Here is a 22,588-nt window from a genome sequence, read left to right as displayed (position 1 = left end):
ATTCATGTTTTCGTGCTTTTTCCCTCTTACCTTATTCTTCACATTTCACCCACAATCTTCCCTCTCCTTCCTCTCAATCTTGCTGGCAATCGTTGCTGGTTTCTCAGTCTCTGTAATCTGATCCCCTTTGAAGTAACACCGCGTGAAGAGGATTTATCCGTGTCCACTTAAATATTCATGGGCTTGCATTTCTGTTAAAGAAAGACACTTGTTTATTTAGATAAGATTTAATTTATTCATAATTTACCTAAATTTGCTGCCTCGTGCATGTACATTTAAGCTTATGAGTAACATAATACATAAAACATTAGTCAGGCATGCAAATTTCACAAAGACGGCATTTTATCCAGCCGGCTTGCTCTACAAGATAACTCACTCTGGGTCTGGAAGGCAAGCTGGGGGAATCTACGGCTACTACCTGCTCTTTCTAGACAATGCATTTCTTTCCCTCTAAATGTTATGGTGAAAGGTGTTGGATACATTTAAAGGGAGCTAATTTCAGGCTGGCAGCTTCAATGCACTTTCCTTTAACACATACAGTGACAGCTCTTGTAAACCTTCCATGTCTACTCAAAGCAGACAGCAAGAGTGTGAAATTGTTCCCTCGCTCTCCTCAGCCACGTAGAACCGTCTGTTCCAATGACACTCAGTGAAGGTGTTGTGATACATTCCTTAATGAAGTGTGTCAGAAGGGTTTTATTTAAAGGGTTTAATGACGAATGGGTGAAGTAATGGAAATAAAGTATAGGTTATTAGTTGAGATGTTCAATACATAAAAGAGAGTTCACATTTAACTTAACAAGGAATTATCATAATATTAATACACATCCTCCACCCACCCCCAACACCCACACCTATGGTACGTGTAGTAAGCTTTACTGATACTGAGAAAGGAAACCAAAATAGCAATTCTCCGTGTATCGCTTGTAGGATTATTCTTCAGCGGGTGACGGCCGCCTCGCTAAGAACATCCACTCACCAGTCCTTGTTATACCCCATTCATACTGCACCAAAATCCCGGGTTTTTGCCGGGGCGAGCTCAAACGACCCGGGTCTTGGTGCAGTATGAATCGTACAAGTCAAAAATCCCGGGTCTAAAAACCCGGGTCTTCAAACCGGGATTTATCGAGGGGTAATTCCCGGGTCGGACCCGGGTTGCCTGCACTATGAATGGTGCAACCCGGGTTTTTCAACCCGGGTTGCACAGAAAACAAGCTGATTGGCTGTCTATAAATCAGGTATTCCCAGGCGCAAATGTATATAAGATAATGACAATGATAGTGTGTTGTGAACAATCGGCTAAATGCCTGATTTATTGTTCACAGTAAAATGACCAGTATTGAGTGTGCTGGTGCATATTGACCAATGTGAGGTGTTTAAGACACAGAGAGTCTGTGGCAAATAAAACTGTGTATCTAATGCACAAGAGGATTAACAAAACCAAAAACAGAATCAGAGATAACTGAATAGCAGTTCCAGATGTTGAGGTACACTCCAGAACCTTGTGCCAATAAGTCCAATAGTCCTTAAGACTGTGAGTGGATTAGTTCAATACACAAAGGTTGCACTGGGATAGCAATAGTATAGACAGTAAGTGTGATCATGTGCAGTGAGTTCATACACTTACTGTAGGATGGTAGTGTTGGGTAGCCGCTAGCCTAGATGCGGAGATTTCGCCCAGAACAGTCCTGGTCCGGGTTCTGGGTGTCAGCGTGCAGCTGGACCGCTTTCCCGGGTCTTCCAGTGGAGCGTTGTGGAGTCTTAGCCGACCGCCCCTCCTCTCTGTACAGCTGGATGTCCGCGTCTCTGAGTTGCCACAGGTAATGCGCATGCGCAGAGGTGCGATTTCAGTGTAGTGTAGAATACCTGATTGGCTGTCTGCCTGTCTCTGGAGGATGATGTCATCGGTGGGAGCCCGTGGAAGAAAAAAAAAACAGTCACCTTTCAATGACATCACCATTTTTCAGCCAATGAAAACTGCTCTGGTGATGACTCCCACAAATTGCCAGGGCACAGACTTGTGCAGTATGAATGGGGTCAACCCGGGAAATTCCCGGGTCCGAGGTGCAGTATGAATGGTGTTTCTGAGCTGGGACGCTCCGAGCCCCGACAAAAACCCGGCTTGAAAAACCCGGGATATTGCCGGGGCGGCAGTATGAAAGCGGTATAAGTTCGGCCACAGAACTCAGATCAGGTTAATCTGTCTCTACTACAGACCCTTCTGCAGGACTCTAGAAGGGTGGAGATCTGCAGAATGTAAATTTTGAGAATTTCTTCCCCAAGTACAAATAGAGGATGTGGATTAGTTCCTCTTACAGTATCCAAGTGGAAGTGAAGTATCAGAGTTTACGCCAGGAACAGGCGATTGCCAATGGTTAGAGGGTGATAAAACACTGAATGAGTAATGTCGCTCATTCACCATTTGCTCCCGTGGTGTCCCAACATGGAAAGCCAGCCGCTGACATGAAGAAGAAGCAGCCAGCATATTCTTACACAATGATGTCACAGCCAAACGCCACCCATCCAGTCCCAGGAGGAGTGGGTGATGCCCCCAACACCCACCTGCTAAAGTAAGCAGCCCCCCCTGAGCATCACCAAGGGCCGCTTCTGACAACAATATGTTGGTTTTATCATTCTATAGAGAACCTTTTCCTCGCTATATATTTATACACAATTATTGTTTATAATGGGTGGGTGCTGACAACCCGCTTCTTCAGCAGACTTAAAAAGTAACAATTGAGTTATTTGAATGCAAAATAAATAAATAAAATGTAAGACACTTGATACATTCAATTGAACTGTTTTGTCAATAGGAAAGAAGAATAAAGAATGGCAGAATACTTGGGGCAATAGCATCTTTGTACAAGGGTATGCTGTCAGGGTATTCTGAATAAGACATGAACAACACATACTGCAGGTGGAGGCCCTCTCCTCAGCTCCCCACCAGCCAAAAAACAAAACCTAATAAGAAAGAACTTGCAGAAAAGTTAGGTGCGCGTTTTAAAGGAAATATGTGTACTCATTGTTTTTGGGTAAAAAAAAGTATTGAGGTGTGGGGGGATTACTGTACGGTTGTTCATTGGTAATGCATGTATTATTATTACCTTTTATATATAAAGTGTCAACATATTACCTAGTGCTGTACATTGAGTGGCTTATGATACACACAAACACCATACACTGACATGAAACAGAAGGTAAAGGTAGCCCTGCCCATATGAGCTTGATACCAGGGCCGGTGCTGGCATTTAGCCTGGTAAACCCACCTGCCGCCCTTATTTGGCTTGCCGTATTGCGCCAGCCCTGTCTGATACAAAAGGTATGACTTTTTGGTGTCACACTGGGGTGTGAGTGGCTATTACAATAGCTTTTCATGTCTTTGATATGGAGCCTTTACAAAGGCATCAAAAAACAACATGCATTTTTAAATAAAACAGCAATAATAGGTACTAGCATTCTATATGAAACAAAGTCCATACATTAATCTTGTCATTTACATAGGGAAGCTGTGTCAGGCCAGCAATTTGTATAGGTCCATCATTTTCCCTTCTTCTTCCACCAGTGCAATGCAACCAAGATATATAATGCAAGCTGAGATGGGCATTTGTGTAACCAGAAGAGCTTATGTTCTATAAAACCTCTCAGGCTTCCAGCATTGAAACAGAACCTTCCCTAAAGGTCACAGAATAGCAAAGGTCCAAGTGGTCCAGGAAGACAAGAAATAAATTGCCACCATTCAGGGGGTACTCAATGGCCACCAATAGAGCTCACTCTCCTATCATGTGGAATTTAGAGGGCAGTGTGGATTAATCGGTCACTGACCATACGGATTCAGACAGCCATCTTTATTTGGCCTACAGTCTCACACACTGTCCCATATGGGCTCAATTTACCATCCTGGCTCCTAACACAGTATGGAAGCAGTAATAATATAAGCAGTAACAATTAAAGACCAGGCCCATATACACAATACATTATAGAGCTCAGAGTCCTAATCCCGCACTGTAATGGTTAAGAAAGAAGCCTTGGATTGGGTTTTCCTTAGCCCAATATCATTAAATCTTTACTGCACCCAACATGCTCCAGTTTCCTTTATTTATGAGACGTATATTTCTTCTGGCTTCCCGATTCCTCTATGTTCCCCCCAACCCTTTTTATTACAGCAATGCATCTGCCCGCTGTGACAGCTGGGACTCTGTAAAAGCTCGGTCTGACAAAAAAATCTATTTGCCATTTTTTCCCACTGGCTAATAACTTAAAAATACCCACTGAAGCCATGTATATTAATTACAATAAATGATTACACTTGAATATATGAAGGGAGAGGCAATGTACTTCTAAAGAGCACTCAGTACAAAGCTGTTCTATAGCGTGCTATGGTAATCCTCAGCTTATAATAAAACAGCAATGTTGCAAGGTAATATTTTGTGTTGGATTCTGATGCCAGAAAATCGGTTCTTATGAGTAACACATGGAAACATAAAGGCAGTAACTCAAACATTACAACATGGTAATTAATCCGTAATGGTGAAAAATATGTCCGGCATTATAGTTACAGTAGTACTACTTAACTGGCCGCAGTCAGCATTCTGCTAAATAAGTTTGGCTTATACATGAATTTTGCAGATTAATCTAATTTCTTTCTCATCTCAGTTAGACACTTGTGGTATCTCAACAGCTTAAAAATAAATGAGATTTTCCTACATAAAAGGTGCAGACTATTAGCAGGTAGCAGGAAGTAAATGAATTTTGCACGTTAAGCTGACACTACACAGAAGAGTGAAGAGTACCCCAAATTAATTTCTGCATTACAATTGAATTTAATCTAAGAAGTGACAGCAGCGCATATATGCTGTAATATAATTGCCTCTGTACATTTAGGGTATTTCTCCACATTTGGCAATTGCCCGTTTTGTAAGCACAAATTCATGGCATTAGACACTAGATTGGCACACATGCAACAGATTTCTGCCAAGTTGCACAAGTTTGCAGGCAACAACTTACAGTTGGCGCTTTACAGGTTTCATACTATACATTTAATGGGACCCCTTGTGCGCTTCAATGTTTAATTTCGGTGAAAAGGCAATTTTCATCCTAATGATTAATTATAGCAAAATTAGGGTAAATCGAGTGATGTTTTAGAAGAAAAGCAGAAAAGTACATTCAGTTGAAAGGCGTGGCACTTAAGTGGTAGGAGGGCGGACTTTAGATCAGGTGAATTTCTAGGTTGCTGAAAGAGCAGAGATTAGGCGTCCACCTGGAAGTGCTCTGGGCAGACCGCGTAGAGGCAGAAATAGAAAATACAGGTGTCATGAGGTGTACATAGCTGCGCTTTGTAAGTGACCGCCAGAGCAGCATATGTCTGATAAGATGAGGAGCATTAAGCACTATTGGGACCATTCAACACTCATAAGAAAAGTACTCAGGTCACTTAAATCTAAACTCGCGTTGTCGGTAGTCTTTTATCTACAACAGATGGACTCACAGACACTGGGGGGAAACACAAGAAGCGCTCGATGCCAGTAGCAAAACAACACACCAGGCAGCGAGAATGTGACAAATCTAAATCCTGTACACTCCTGATTTAAAACCCACCAAAATAAAAATGTGTATTGCTACAAAACTGAGCGTATCACAGAGGACCACTTCCGTAATAGCTAATTTTGCTATAATATACAATGCTCTCTCCATAGTGATTCCTCTCACAGTACTAACAGAAGAAGCAGACATTACAAATGAATATCAAGGCTTTCATTTGTAACCATATGTAAGAAACATTCTCCTGTCCAAATTACTATATGCGGAATACACTGTATGGGTAGAAGTTTACATTTAATCACAATTAAGATAGTCATGTTTCACAATGCTGCAATAAAAACAAAATGTGCGGCAGATTAATCAAGGTACCTGATGAAATAGCTATAGGCTGAGGCGTGCAACCCCCTCTGCAGGTCTCTGCAATGTATTTTCAATTTATTTGTGCAAGATTTCTGCCAGACACAGACAGGGTGATTTATGAGAGCATTTTTCTTTGGGGAGTGTTATACTCCACTGTTATTTCAGTTTTAACAAGGTGGGGGTCTTGTTCTCATTCATCCCACCTTGACATCTGCGTGCAAGGTGAGAGGAAGATGGGAACCACCAAAAATAGAACATACAAGGCCTGTAACGCAGGAGCAACAACAGCACATTTGCTGTCTTTTCCCATTTCCGACAGCGGATTACTATCCAGGTCCCACCATAAGCATCCTGTCACCGATGATGAGCAATGACTTGTATTGGGACAGAGACTGGCACCAAGGTTGGGGTTTCTAAGCATAATATTTTCCTTGATCCAATTAAATCTGGTTCTTAATGAAGCCTTTAATAGTTATTTGTGAGCCCATAGTATATAGTTCAAGCTGAAATAAGAGGCAATCCTGAGTTATTCAACTGCGCAGTACGCACACATAATAACACAATTCTACTCACTGTAAAATGCAAAGAATACAATAGAATTACTAGAATTGCAAAAAAGTAAAATTAGACTGATGCCGGGATGTTTCAAAGTAAGTTTTGTCAAACCACCATTTAAAGTGTGGATTACAAACTGTGCACTGTTTTAAAGTGAAGAACTGCACATTAAACCACAGTGCTAGTTTAATGACCTCGGGGACGGACAAACGGCGCAACGTATTAAGTGTGATTTGCCAAACCGCGCAGAAAACTGCAGGAAAATAAGCGGATAGTTTCACTTGGATTTTTACACAGCTGAGACAGCTTTAATTAAATGCGGTTTTAGCACAATGAATTTAAAACAGGACAAAACATGGATGACACTGTTCATTTGTTGACATGGCAATGATTGGTTTTATTAGTAGGGTTCACAGTTTGTTTATCTTTACAAAACATAGCGGCGGATTGGGTTAGGAGGAGAAACAGCAACGAGTGTTTGCCATGTAACGCAGGGTTAGAGATTTTAGAGTGGTTGTTCCTGGAATTCCTCTCTAACCAAGGAGACGATTCATGGGTTCAAGACGATTCTCAGAAATCGATTTTCTTCTATTCATTTTTTAAACTCTGTCTCTATTTATGATGTTTCCATTTGCCTCTACATCCACAATATTGTGGAAGTGCTAAGCCATTTACAGATTCCAAGGTCATAAACTTGCGTCTTTTGTAAGCCAAATGAAAAGGACACAGTAAAACCGCATGTTAGCTTCACACACAAATTTATTGCGTGGTATGGACTGAAACCACTACACATCAGATGCAGTTTTTAAACATAATAAACTAAAATATACTCTGGTAAAAATGCTGATATGTTTTGGTTTTTTTTCCCACGGAGCAGCTGAGTGATACTCACTTAGTTTACTGCTTCTCCGAGTCAGACTCAGCAGATCTACACATGCATCTTATCCTTAGATGGTGATAACAGAACAGATATTGTAAGTTAATACCCATAGTCATATGTAGATGCTGGAGAATGGAGAAGGAATGCATCTGTAAACTTGTGTACCACAATACCAATCTTATTTAAATGATTTTGTTTTTCCAACTAAAAATGTTGAAATTAGTCATAAGACATCTGTCCCCAGCACTCTTGGAACACGACAAACAATAGAAGAACTCATCTCCTCAGTTCCTCCTCTCCAGGTTTGCAAGTTCCACCCATAATAATAAATAAAGACCAGCTCTGACTGAGATGCACTGACTGGATTATAATGAATGAGATAAATACAATTAGAAACCTGCGCTCTATTTCACCTGCTGGGGAAACACGCTCTGCGGTGCGTCTCTTGTTAAAGGACCGGCAGCAATTACTTTGTTATATCTTCTTTCTAGTAGAAAATTAGTGGGTGTAAAACTAATAAGAGCTGGGCAGTCAAGGTGTCTGGTAACAGTGCCGTCACAGCAGGACATAGAGCAATGTTACATAGCTCTGTCTAATACTACAGAATACTATCCTAATAAACTGCATCATTTCTGCATGTCACATCCTCAGTCAGATAGCTTAGAGTATAAGCAATCTCCAGCAATATGTATGTATATAGATTGCTTGCGAGCAGGGCCCTCTTACCTCTCTGTCTGCATTACTCAGTATTGTTATATTACTGTGTGTTCTTAATTGTTAAATGCTATGGAATTTGCTGGCTATATATATATATATATATATGTTGATGAAGATGATGATGTTTAACATACAAAAATATAAGAAAACCATCTATGTCCTGACTTAGGGTGACAATATTTATGATAGATGTATACATCCTCAACGGTAGCAAGAACCCAGGAGTGGTCGGCAACCCTTCATCTGAACTGCTATGGTACTACAAGTTTCAGCATGCCCTGCCACCCTTTGGCTGTAGTTGTAGAACAGCCGGAGTCTCATGCTGTCTTTTTCTGTACTGGATGAACCAGAGTTGCACTTTGTTGGATGGATGTCTAACTTATTTTACTCACACATTATAATTTCCCATAATTCAATAATATTTTATAACTTCTTATGCTGATGTCATAGTTGCTTTGTAAACATATTCTATAATATAGCATGGATATTATTATTGTCATAGCTGCTTTGTAAACATATTCTATAATATAGCATAGATATTATTATTGTCATAGCTGCTTTGTAAACATATTCTATAATATAGCATGGATATTATTATTGCTAGTGTACATGGCGCCAATTATACTAGAGTGCTGTACAATTCAGTAGTGCTCAAACTTTTTAAATGTTGTACACCAATTGTCAGCAGTGGTGGTTTTCTCACCTTGATTATTGCAATCTTCTTCCATCTTGTCTCCCCTCTTCAATTTCTCCTTAACACTGCGGCAAGATTGATCTTTCCCTCACGCTGTTCTGCTTCCCTCCTCTGCCAGTGCCTACACTGGCTCCCCATCCCCTAAGGAATACAATTCAACCTCCTCACCTTCACCTACAGAGCTCCTGCCCACTCTTCTCCCGCGTACATCGCCCACTCAGCTCCCTCCACACTCCCTTCCAGCTCAACTCTCCCCGCCCTCCCCTTCTCACTACCACCTCTACTTCTCCTGCGCTGCTCCCTACCTCTGGAATGCACTCACTCCCTCAGACTCTACCCCAGTCTCAGATGCTGCTTTAAAATTTCCCTGTACCAAAGCCTACAAAACTGCTGACTAACCCTTCCATACTGTCCACCTCCCTCTACTTATCACACCCTTGCTCTTCCACTCCAACCTATCCTCTATAAATTGTAAACACCCCCCCCCCCCTGCTTCTCCACTTGCTTCATACACCTCCCCCCCTTTTCACCTTCAGCTACCCTTTGTTGTCCTTGTACTTGACCGGGAATTGCCCTTATTAATATGACTTGACTTATGTTCTTGTATTACTACTTGTATTTGTTAGGCTTTTCAGTTCTACTCATGCTATGTTCATTTTTGTGAACCTTTATTTGCTTATGAAACCTATGTCTACCTTGTCTGTACTACCACCATGTACGCTGCTGGAAACTTTGTGGCACCATATAAATGTTAACAATAATAAAATAGGAAAAGGAGAGGAACAGTAAAGAACCTCTGGTGATGGGAGTTACTCAAGATGGAGATAACAACAGGTTATGAAAGGTAATGGGAGGGGGACTATGTTGGGGAGGATGGAGTAAGTAATAAGTGTAGGATTAGCTGTGTGGAGAGTCTGATGCACATAAGAAATATGAGGGAGCAATGACGGATATGAGCACTGATGTTGTTTCTTATCATAAAACTTCTGAATGGTGCAAAGTTGGTGGTGACTCAAAAAAGGAGACAGTGGAGAGTGTGGTATGGTTGGATGTGTGGTTCTAGTGGGAGTGTCATGTGTACGCCCTGGTTGAAGACAACAGAATCTTAGTATATAGATGGTATGACAGATGCACAGTAGAATGTTGGGGATACTGTATTTGTAACTAAGGAAATCAAGTTGTCCAGTGATGATTAGATTACACATACATACATACATATATACATACATACATACATACATACATACATACATACACACTATGTTATTCTGGGTGTCTGGATGAAGAAAGGTTGTAGGTTGATACATTCAGTGTTTGTAACCATGCAGGAATTCAGGAGATAACAGGACTGCGGAAGCTCATTGTCAGCTACAATACAACATTTATTTCACTTACTATTATTAGTCCTATGTTGAACAAAACAGAGTGACAGGTTCCACAGTAGACGGAAATAACAGTAATAAGGGATAAAAACATTTTATAGGAGCCGGTCACACAACCACTATCACAGTGCAATTTACAATTTTGGAAAGGCGACAAGGAAACATTTGTTTAATTTGTGACAAGTGGCCTCTAGAATGCAGCTTTTCAATGTGGCATAAGAGCTGAGTGTGGCAGTGGGCTGGGGCGCTATGAAAATAATAATCTGCCTCTAGTATGTCTTTTCCATTGCATCGCGGCACAGGCGGGTTCTGAGAAAATGGTTATTACAGGCTAGGTGTGAATGTCCCCTGTCTGTGATGATACCTCGGGTGCCAGAGAGAATTCTCCTCCTGGAAATAGATCTCTGTCAGTCCTAATAACAGAGCTCATAGTTACGTCTGGAAGGGAGTAAATGTGCGGCTGTAACACATCGAATACTGGGAAAAGGCAGCGAGAAAACAGTGCGCTCTGACAGCTGGCAGCCAATGTCTTTCTGCAGGAGGCTATAATCTTATAATGAGCATCTTCTCCCTGAGACAGAACAAACTTTTTCCCCATCTGTTTGGGTGTAGGGGGACACCAAGGGGGCATGTTTACAGTTGCTGAAAATATGTAGAAACTTTGTGTAAGTGGATATTTCAGCACACGTGCATCTAAGATCCTTATCTTCACCACAATAAAAGAGAGATTTGTGGGTTAAGTAGCAGCACAATAAGAGAATTATAGTCTCTGCATTCTGAATCATTGAAAATCACAAAATAAAAAATGATTTAAATGTCAGTGATTTATTATCTCCCAGCAATACTCCAGATTACCATGAACTTTATATTGAGGTATTAAAACATGTTTTTCTGTATTAGTATAACCTCTATATCAGGTGTAGACAAACTACAGATCCCAGCTGTTAAAGATGATCAAATTCCTGGACACATTGGAACTTGTAGTTCCAAAGCAGTTGTCAGCCAAAGTTATATGGGTTGTATATTTTGACATGGAAAGATAAGCCATGTGCAGGTAGTGGTTCCTGGGGGTAAATTTATCAAGCTGCAGATTTGAAAAAGTGGAGATGTTGCCTATAGCAACCAATCAGATTCTATTTATCATTTATTTAGTACATGCTACAAAATGACAGCTAGAATCTGATTAGTTGCTATAGGCAACATCTCCACTTTTTCAAACCCACAACTTGGTGTTATTGTCGATATACAATAGTTTCAGTTGCAATAGTTTCAACCTTTTAGTTCTCACAGGTTCCTGACACTGTTATACATATACTTGTCAATGTGACCAATAATTGTTTTGAATTAGGCAAATTAATAATTAGATCTTCACGAAGGAAAGATGGGTTTAAAACACAGCAGCAAATCACTGCAATTTAGCAAGATAACTACTTCTGTGAAACGTTGAAATACATTATTTGTAGAAGAGGCATTAGACATTAATGCAATTATTTCAGGAGGAGCCCCTGTTTATTCAGCATTATGTAAAATAAGCATAACAACAGTATTCTCACCTTACTGGCATAGGAAAGTATATAAATCTGACTTAACAGCCAGATGTCCCACTCAATTTGTCTTTACAGCAATTTCGGGAACAAGATGATATATTCTGATACAGATAAAGCCAGACCCTTTGTGACCTGAGAACAGTGTATTGGGACATCCAGAAGTGTGATCTCTGCACAGCTCCAGGAGAGCATAGTAAAAAGTAAACTTAGGTATTTGTTCTGTTAACCTGCACTTTCCTTAACAAAATACCCCCTCCCATGAGAACTCACATAAAGAAGCATTTATCAACTCAGCCCCGGCAATAATGCTGATTTCACTGGTGCAACTGAGAGATAGCAGCACAGTTATATATTGTCCCAGAGCAATACGGGCTAACTTACCCCTTCACTGGGTCAGTCTATGCACATATCTGGATTTGGTCTTTCTGTTCCACTTATGGTGGGGGGAGTTGTTTAAAAGTGAATTACATTTATTAAAAAAAACCAAAAAAAAACCTGTAAATATTAAAAAAATGCTTTATTACAGGAACAAAATACTTTTTCAGGAGTATAATCTGTTATCACATCTCAGAAAGTACAATTACTACTGCAATACTTGTTAAATAGGCTTCCGCATGTAAAAGTAATGCACAAAACTAATCCTCTCAGGGTTATCATGTAACTCCAACTTTTATCCTCTGATAAATGTTTTCAGTGGGATGTCAGAGATTATGCAATCACAGATCTCTCCCATGTATGTGCATTTTGTGACTAGAGAGTGGTCTTGTGAAATGAAATGCAGGGAAATCCAGGATCCTGTTGTTACCCTCTATTTAGCCATTGTCAGGACCCCAGCCTGCTCGGAAACAACCTGCATCTGGATGATGCCGTCTTCTCACAGGTGATCAGCTAAACATGTATTCTCTGCTCTGGTGTCATCGTGTGAGGGATACGAACAAGTAGGTTGTGCAGTCATGATGGAACCAGATTCTCATTTTCTCTGCAAATGTCATACGGCGCTCCCTCAGATAAAGATATATATGGGGGCTTCTCCCTCAGAAGCCCCCATATAAAGCTACAGGAATATATCATATTGCTCACCACTGTCCCTGACTCAGTAAGTTAAGGGAGTGAATGTGACATAACTCCAAACTTTCTGACCCATGGGACCAAGCTGTATCATTCGGGACAGAGGGACACCACCCACAAAATATAAGGGTAGCACTCCCCCAGGTAAAACCGGCCACGTTCCTGATGACCCCCATGGGCTTTAACAGTTCGAAAACTGTAATCTGATTGAACTACAAGTCCCAGCAAGCCCCTAGTCGTCTTTAAAAGCTTGGACATGCTGACAATTGTAGAACTGGTGAAAGAATAACCATCCAATTACATGGCGAAGGGTTCACATGGAGCTGGAGGCAGATGTGGAATCTGATTAATATCCAGGACTTACATACTGAACTCCTACATGATAAACATATAGAGAGAAACCAATGTCTTACTGAAATCACCCACATGGGTTGTTTTTATAAAGTGCCCTGTTAGCAGCTTCACTATAAGCCGGTTAATTTACTTACAGGGAATCTAGTATTTAATACATTTGCAGACACTTCTGAAATGTAGTTTTACAACACAGGTATTAATTTCCTTGGCTTACTTCATCCTAACTTCACACGTTAAGCTTTGCTAAAGTTTTTTCAAAACACAGGAACCAAAAATTGAACAATAAAACCTTCACAGTTTAGCACAGTGAATACAAAAAAAACCCGCCCACATAAAATCATCATCATCATCTATTTATATAGCACCACTAATTCTGCAGCGCTGTACAGAGAACTCACTCACATCAGTCCCTGCCCCATTGGGGCGTACAGTCTAAATTCCCTAACACACACACGCAGTCAGACACACAGACTAGGGTTAGCAGCCAATTAACCTACCAGTATGGTTTTGGGCTGCGGGAGAAAACCGGAGCACCCAGAGGAAACCCACGCAAACACAGGAAGAACATACAAACTTCACACGATAATACCATGGTCGGGAATTGAACTCATGACCCCAGTGCTGTAAGGCAGAAGTGCTGAACACTTAGCCATAAGTGGTTATATATGAAAGCCTATAGAGTCATCTTTCGTCTCAGGAGATCGACGCACCTATAATAGATATGGAAGTATATACTGTAATTCATAATACACAAGCCCTGTGTGTTCCTCCAGAAATTCTCTGCAACTTATAATGCTCTCTGTTGAGTTTGCACACATTATACTCAGCAGTATCCTTGTCTGAAAAGCTGAAAACAAGATTTCTGCAAGAGCATTTCTATTTCTCTTGTAAAGCCAGTAGCCCCCTAACCAATACAAAATATGTATATTATAATCTACAATCTATTACATATTTAGAGACATAATTCTAAAAAATGACACAGTGGCTGTGGTTTAGAGGCATTATGTAGCCCAGTGTGACCAGGCACGCCGCCATACTTTATACAGATTGGCTATTGCCCGTGGAGTGTTAGGGCTGAATAAGTGATTGTAGCAGAATCTAATGAATTGCCCTCACTGACTCTAACAATGTTCAGACTGTATAATATAGGCACAATCATATTATTGGGCCAGTGCTGCAATTCTTTAAGGTGTTTTGCAAATCTCTCCACAACAAAATCCTACTCAGATAGTGTCCCATTACACGTATGTTCCAAACAGGATACATGTTTATATAGGTTCTGTTTCACTTTTTCTACTGACGTAAACGAACATAGCTCTTCAGTAGACCTAATAGTTTGACGTGAATGGAAGAAGTACAACATACTGTAAGCTGTGAGCGATGCTCAGTGTTCTCCCCATAACATTATGCAATTCAGGTGGCATTAAGAAGCAGCCGGGTGGGGGCAGTTATAATAATTTGTAATAATAATGAAAAATGTTGGAGGTGATTGCCCTCACCTGCCAGGACTGGTGGTCAGTGGTGTAACACACACTGCTGGCTGTAGTGCTCACAAAGTGCATGTTCTAATAAGAGAAACAATGATTTATTATATTATAATAGGACTCTGTTAGGCTCCAACAGCCGGATGGAGCACCCGGGAAATAGGTGCTGGGGAGAACACTGATGCTGATAATCATCCGAAAGCTTATACCACTGATACCTACAATACTACTAGGTAAAATCTTATTTTACCTTATAGCAGACTAACAGACTAAGGGCTAGATTTACTAAGCTGCGGGTTTGAAAAAGTGGGGATGTTGCCTATAGCAACCAATCAGATTCTAGCTTTCATTTATTTAGTACCTTCTACAAAATGACATCTAGAATCTGATTTGTTGCTGTAGGCAACATCCCCACTTTTTCAAACCCGCAGCTTAGTAAATCTAGCCCTAAGTATGAGCTGACTGATAATATATCCATAATGTGACAGGATCAGGTCTCATTCATCTACTCAGTGCCACAAACAATGGGGAAAAGAGTAACTAACTGCTGATGTTCTGTGATTTTATCACACGCACATATATGATCACCACGTATTCTCCCCCTACACTTACTAAGTATTCTGCTAAACAATTTGATGCCATGGTTAGGGTGTGTAGGAAAACAGGGGAGATACTGGGATGAGAGCAGACTGTTTGGTGGATTTCCAAAATAAAAAGGTATATTAAGACAAATACTCAATTGATAATTCTTATAAACCTTTTTAACCTGGTCTGTTCCCCGCTACATAAACACAATCCATAAATTACAGATACAGCTAACTCTATCTGAACCTACGCCCTATTAATCATGCTTATTGTTATGTTTATGAGCTAATCTTATCACTATGTATTATTAATGATTTCATGGCAAGTTTCCTTTTTATTTCGAACCACAGACGTATTTTTGCTATTGATGGGCATATGCAATAAGTAATACAGTGTGTTCATATTTAATGCGACTCAGTGCTGAAGTTTTGTATCTTGCAATGATGTGCACTTCATTATCATCATCATCTATTTATATAGCGCCACTAATTTCGCAGCGCTGTACCGAGAACTCATTCACATCAGTCCCTGCCTCATTGCAGCTTACAGTCTAAATTCCCTAATATAGACACAAACACACACACACACACATAGACTAGGGTCAATTTGATAGCAGCCAATTAACCTACCAATACGTTTTTGGAGTGTGGGAGGAAACCGGAGCACCCGGAGGAAACCCACGCAAACACAGGGGGAACATACAAACTCCACACAGATAAGGCCATGGTCGGGAATCAAACTCATGACCCCAGTGCTGTGAGGCAGAGGTGCTAACCACTACGCCACTGTACTGCCCCACTGCTTCCATACAGATGAATGATATATGAAACTTATGATATCCATGCTCCCCGCCTTTTTCAAATTTTTCACAAGAAATATCCTAAAAAACATTTTTTTTTAGGTTTTCAGTATCCACCCCTAAGAGGGGGGTACTATTATTTGCCAGATTGGGTGTCACCGCCCTGCAGCTCCCATGTGTAGGTGCAGGCCTCTCCCACTCTTTTAGTCTCATCCTGAAGTTGCAGTCAGGTGACCATTGATGTCATCAGCTTGCCAAATTCAACCCAGACCCTTGTATTTAGAGAGTACACTGAGTCTCTATACTTGCTCCAGCATTCGTGTTACTGACCCAGGGAAGTTTGACCACTTGTCTGACAGCTGATTGAGCCCTACAACCTTCACACCAAGACGTGTATCAGAGGGCCATGATCTGCTTACTCCTTGCAGCTAAGCCCAAACATCCTTGCGGCGGTTCCGCGTCTCATTTCTCCCAGCGCTAATCTTGGTTGACATTAAGAATCCAACACTTTCTGGCCCAAACACGTGACACTAACATGGCATCCTGCTGCGGAGGAATAGAAGTACACAGTGGGCATAAATATAAACACTTATAGTTATCGTATATATATTATTTTGCTCAGTAATACAGTCTTTGATATATAATAATGTCAGGTAGTGGCTGTATTTGCGCTTTGAGTCCCATACACAGGAAAGAAGCAGGGAATAAGTAATATACAGCTGACCGCTTACCAGAGGACACGGGGGGTTAAATTACGCAGCATACTCATTTTCTCGTCTTAGCTCTCTGGCGTGGGTAGGAGTGCACTTATTTTGCAAAATGCTGTCATTACTGTAACAGTTTTGGCAGGTCTATATTATAAGACAGCAGCCGTCAGTCAGAGCTGGATGAGATGTTTGTCACATACTCCCACTGCCTCGCAGCGATAAAAACCAAAGAAAGGAGTAAAGACCTGAAGGATGAAGAGGCAGGAGAGGGTGAAGAGCAACAATAGCACCATAGATGAAAAATAATTCAGTTTCCTTACGTACCAATCTGAACTCGTCACCTGAATATGGGCTGGAAGGAATTACTAGCCACAGGGAAAACCTCTAGTAACTGACATAAATTACCATCCAACACTGATGTTTCAATGGCAATATTGAGGTCATGTACTAACAACGTCAGCTGCTATTTCTGTTTTTACTTTATCAGCAGTTATAAAATTAGAACCTCACCTGGTTAAAAACAGTCTAATGAAGAATGACCCAACACATTATCACTACCCAGTAAGTGCCTCAAGCGTCCTCAGAAAACAAAAAATGAAATGTAGAAATGGTAAGCACAGGAAAGCTCTCTTGCATCATGTACCCAAGCTCGTCAACACACCCAGCTCTGCATGCCGGCACAACAAGAGGAGATAATAAGGGTATTACTGTGTGTGCTGCAGAACACTTTAATAAAGAGCTCACACAAACACAAGGTTGTGATCTCTCTTGCAAACAACCTGCTCTTCCCTCTCCACTGGGCTGCAAAAGAGCATCCTAATTATTCCCATCATGAAGTGAGATATTTTAACCCCTGTCTCAGGTCACACAGCCTGCTGCCAGCTCTGGTTTTAATGCAGGAACACTCCTGTGGCCCCAGACATCACAGAACAGATGCAGAGATGTTCAATCACGGGTAAAACCACACAATTAACCCTCAGACGGCTGCAACAACCAATGAGGATATAAGCAATTCACATATGCTCAGACCCTAGCAAGAATTTATCTATCACATTATTTTATTTTTATGCAGGTAAAATAATATCCTGGGGCACTTCTGCCTTGTACTACATTTACATGTAAAGCTAAATATAAAGCTTTTCACCAGTACATCTACTTATTTGTTACAGCTACAAGAAGTTCTCACCCAGAGATTTACCTATAACAACAGTTACTATCTTATTACTATTTCCTTACGAGAGGTCCCGGAGAGCACAGGTCGCAGAGTATCGCATCAACTTGGCGACAAAGTGGGCAGGATGCGGCAGAATCGCCGGCTCTCCCGTGAGACCTACTGGGAATTCCTGAAGAAAACATTTCCATACTTATTACTTCAGGAGTAATCAGATTCAGCTAATAAGAATAAATGAATGTGAATATATTTAGAAACCTGCATCATTCTAACTAGAACATTGAAGCTTTCATTATTGTTTTGGAATGGAAAGAATCAAGGAAGAGGCTTAAAGAGTGTTGGGGGGGAGGGGGTGCATCATTTTTATGGGGTCCAGTGTTGTTCTCATCTGTTGCCTTGCAGGGAAAACCTCATTATGTTTAGTTAGATATACACAGGTAGGAGGTGTACTTTAGTTTGTGGGGGTGGGGGGGGAAGAGTTCTTTATAGCACACAGTCAGTGAGTAGAGGCCATTCACATTTCTCTCATGGTTTCCATTGTGTTCTGTATAAAATAGTACATGAAATCAAGGGTCCATATTCTTCACAACCAGGATCCTTCCCATCATCCATTATTGTGGTTGAGGTCCTCTGTGTCCATTGATCAAAGGGTTATTAGGAGCCAATGTTAGCCATTCTTTTTGAAATGTCCATACTTACAATGATCCCAACAGGTTTAGACCTAAAATTATCGCTGTCCCAATAAACATCTGATTAGGGTAGATGGATGCCTATAACAATTGACAAAATATGCAGTTGTTGATGGCAGCAATCCGGTAGTGTGTGAGGTGGTAATCTGACAACACTACGTGCACTATGTGATCACTATATCCTGAGCTCGTTCAATATCTGGGTCTATCATATGTGACGGCACATGTGTGGCCAAATTGGACATATGTCAGGTGGACACTTGCTAAGTGATTGGACCTGGACAACATAACAATATTTCTCTCACCGATAGGTAATGTTAATACCATCGTCACTACCATTCTATTTGCATTCCTGTGACTGGATCATTTCTCACTATTTTGTTCAGTCTGTCAGGTGCAGAACTAAAATAAGGACTAAACAATGGAGAAAAAAAATCGATGATAAAATATTACATTTGGTGATTAGCATTTGGCTCTTATCTTTACATTGTGATGGCCAATGGTGAGTAACTGTAAAGGTATCACCCGCAGGGCATGTACCAGAAGAAATACCTCAGTTACACATTGGATACAAATCTGGTTTTATGGAGAAGTACAACTAAACTGCATTAAATTTGTATATTGTATCTTAGCCAAACCTGAATTTCCTGTTGTATAATTTGGACTGACATGTTCACGTCTTTCCATTTGTCTATTCACACAAACGGGTACCAGACACTGATTTTACATTTATGTAGATGAAAAACAGAATTACTTGGTCTCCAACAAACCACATTCCACTGCAGGACTGGCCACATGTTTCAGATCAGAGGGAGATTAAATACTTTTCTGTTAATTAAAGCTCTGGAAATATCAGTGAGCATATGGTCAACTCCAGCTCTTACCCCGCAATTTGGGGACCCAGGGTGAGACTGACAGCCCCTCCGGCAAAGCGGATGAAATCTGTATGTGAAATGTCAACTGGAAGAGACATGAGACTAGTCTGCGCAACAGAAATCTGTACAAGAGTTTACAGTAATCTGAAACTCATGCCCATATTAACACACTTTCTGGCAAGACATGTAATTTCTATGACAGTGTGTATGCACAGAGACACATGCATACATATACACTTTGGGTGGATGCAGAGTTGAACACAACACATTGGGCCTGATTCATTAAGGAAAGTAAAACAAAAAAAGGAGTAACTTTGCATCTTGACAAAATCATGTTGCATTGGAGGGGGAGGTAAATTTAAAATGTGGGGACAAATTTATAGTTGGGAAAGAACATGTCCTAGATCAACGTTAAATGCCAGAGTAAAAATAAAGCTATTAAGTATGTGTGTGCTACATGAAAGAAAGCAGCCAGCATTTTCCTTATGTGCAAAATAACAAACTAATTTACACCCCTTGCACTGTAACTTTGCACCTTAGCAAATATTGGTTTGCTAAGGTACAAAGTTAGTATTTTTTTGCTTTCCTTTCCTTAATGAGTTTCCAATGTGTTGGATTAAGCCTGCAATTCAGTTACAGTCTTTACTGACATCCCCTCTTCCTGACTCCAGTCCTGTCTGTGATTTACTGGTCACAGCTCCAAGGTTAGCAAATGTGTCCTTGCAGTTTCTGAAGGGTGATGTCACAAGGTCATGTGATAGAATACAGTGAATTGGAATTCTGTCCTGTGTCTGTGCCCAATAACACTTCATATGCTGTGGGGGATTCATAATTGGAATACGTGTTATATTACTGGAAATGTGTTTTGTTGTTTGTTTTTTTTTTAAAGTACAATAATACTCAGACTTAAATTATTTTTTTTGCTATCAGCTCTGTCTTTCCCCTACAACAAACATTGCTGTCTGTCTATGTAAATTGGATATTGGAAGTGAAAGCACTCTGGCATTGTACACCTTGACAGCCTGTCACCCAGGTTTAATGACTGCTTCCTAATTTAGTATTTGTTCAATAGCTTTTTCAATTTAGCCTTGAAAGCCTAAGTACGAGCAGCTTATATTTGAAGGATGATTCGTACGTGACACGTGTGGCAGAAAGCAGATTATTTTGGTTTTATTAAATGGCCAAAAACGGACTTTGCTGTAAATTGAAGTGGTATCATGAATTAGAAAAGCCTACAGCTAACACTGATGCCAGGCTCTCCATGGATGAGTCCTATGTTATCCCCACAGATGGAGTGTTACATATTACAGCTGCTGATAGAAGCTCTCCTATATAGAATAATGGCAGACAAACATGCAGGGCATTGAAGTTCATCAGCTAAAGAGCTGTACTTGTACTATCAAGATAAAGCAGTTTCCATGTGTACAGGTGACACATCAAACTGTTGATTAGTCCGAGGTCTGGTCCTGAGACTCAACATAGCCTGACCTGTCCACAAAACTGCATTTGTCTTGTGTCAATACCAAACTTACTGCCCATATAATCTTATCCATATAACATATTTCTCAGTGAATCTTTCTACCACCAACTTTTGTGTAAATTGCTGCATGTGTAAAAATATATTTTGGTAGACCCTTGTTGGATCAAAGCAGGTCGCACCAACATATTAAGAGGGCTCCGATAAGGATTGATCCAAATCACATTACAAGGTAAGATCCAGCACCCTCCGCTCCCCCCCCCCCCCATTATCACCCCAAGCCAGTGCACAAATTTCAGCCTTGACATTGGAAGCTCTGAGCTGCCAGCTCCTGCGTGATCCTCCTGGGCTTCTTTATACGCCGTGTTACACACATCATTCCTGAGCCTTTCCGAGCGATGTGCTTTGAACACAACCAGTCAGGCAGAAAGATGGAGAGCTGTAAAAAACTATAGACTTGGAAATCCAGACCAAATCCAATTCCTTTACACATGAGGACAGCTCGAGGTACAAAGGGAGACTTGCATGTTTGTACCAATCTGTGGGTCTAACTGTGACCCAACCTCCTAAATATCCCTCATCTGCAGATATAGCTCTCTTTTGGCTTAAATCCCACTAAACACACTTTCCAAACCCGCAAGCACTGCCCTCTCTACCCTGTGTCTCAAGTATGCACCTTCTCCATCAACCTAATATGTCCAAGTTCTGTTTCCATCTAAGATCTGGTTTCTATATATTTGCCTATATATATATATATATATATAAATATGCCAGCCGTCCGCCTGTATCTCTCTCTCTCTCTCTCTCTCTCTCTCTCTCTCTCTCTCTATATATATATATATATATATATATATATATATATATAAATAAATATGCCAATCGCCCGTCTGTATCTGTATCTCTCTCTCTATATAGATATTTGTGTGTATATATATATATATATATATATATATATATATATATATATATACACATGCACACATATACATTATCTATTGGTGGATCAGCACTGGAGTATTGGAGATGTCATACTGTGGCTTGTTTATGAGTATATAACATTTAGTTCATGCACAAAGAGGCAGTATTGCAAGTGCTGAATATGGGTACGTGATCTAGTTCAGCATTATTTGCCTCCATTGGGGTTATATTATTCCGAGAATTAAGTGAGAGAAAAACGTAATGCTTGGGAAATAAATTGAAAGCACTTCTATCTCTGAATATGTCATTTAATCACGATTGTTCCCTGTTTTAAAGAATATTATAAACAACTTTATAAAATACGAAGATTGAGAATGAATGCTCAACCGAATAATGTTAGGAGAAACCGCAATAGTTCTGTCAATAGATTGTTTAGAAAATGGTTCTAGTGCATCTCCACAAAGCGAACAGTCTACAAATTGCTAAAACTATGATTTAAGGCATATTAAGCGCAATTTCTATTCAGTTACAAGTTTGCTTTACAATAATGAATATGCTGTTAATTAGACTCACAATCTGAAATCAATTCTGAAAAACCACCAGCCTTGGACAATGTTTACTGGTCTTCTGAGCATTATACTAAGAAAAAAGCAAACCAGACATTTGGAGTTTGGATTGATTAGTTAATGACCAACTATAATTATAAATAGGCCTCAGGTGAACACTGGAATTCCTCCACAGATCATATGTAAAACACTGATTCCAGGTTGGATTGCTAACTGTATACA

At 40.4% G+C, this 22,588-nt stretch overlaps 1 protein-coding gene and 1 long non-coding RNA gene across 6 annotated transcripts in view; one reads left to right on the top strand and one right to left on the bottom strand.

The window, feature by feature from the left end:
* KIRREL3 (kirre like nephrin family adhesion molecule 3) overlaps positions 1-22,588 on the top strand; it is a 541,498-nt gene that overhangs the window by 165,648 nt on the left and 353,262 nt on the right. The gene's annotated exons all lie outside the window — the stretch shown is intronic.
* LOC142107219 (uncharacterized) overlaps positions 1-22,588 on the bottom strand; it is a 339,875-nt gene that overhangs the window by 234,270 nt on the left and 83,017 nt on the right. For all 4 annotated transcript variants that reach the window (XR_012679905.1, XR_012679904.1, XR_012679907.1 and 1 more), the window contains one exon: positions 31-191. This is a non-coding gene — a long non-coding RNA (uncharacterized LOC142107219). The remainder of the gene's footprint in view (positions 1-30; positions 192-22,588) is intronic.

The sequence above is a fragment of the Mixophyes fleayi genome, chromosome 11 (genome assembly GCF_038048845.1).
Source record: "Mixophyes fleayi isolate aMixFle1 chromosome 11, aMixFle1.hap1, whole genome shotgun sequence".
Classification (NCBI taxonomy): domain Eukaryota; kingdom Metazoa; phylum Chordata; class Amphibia; order Anura; family Limnodynastidae; genus Mixophyes; species Mixophyes fleayi.
This window is presented reverse-complemented; position numbering and strand designations above follow the sequence as displayed.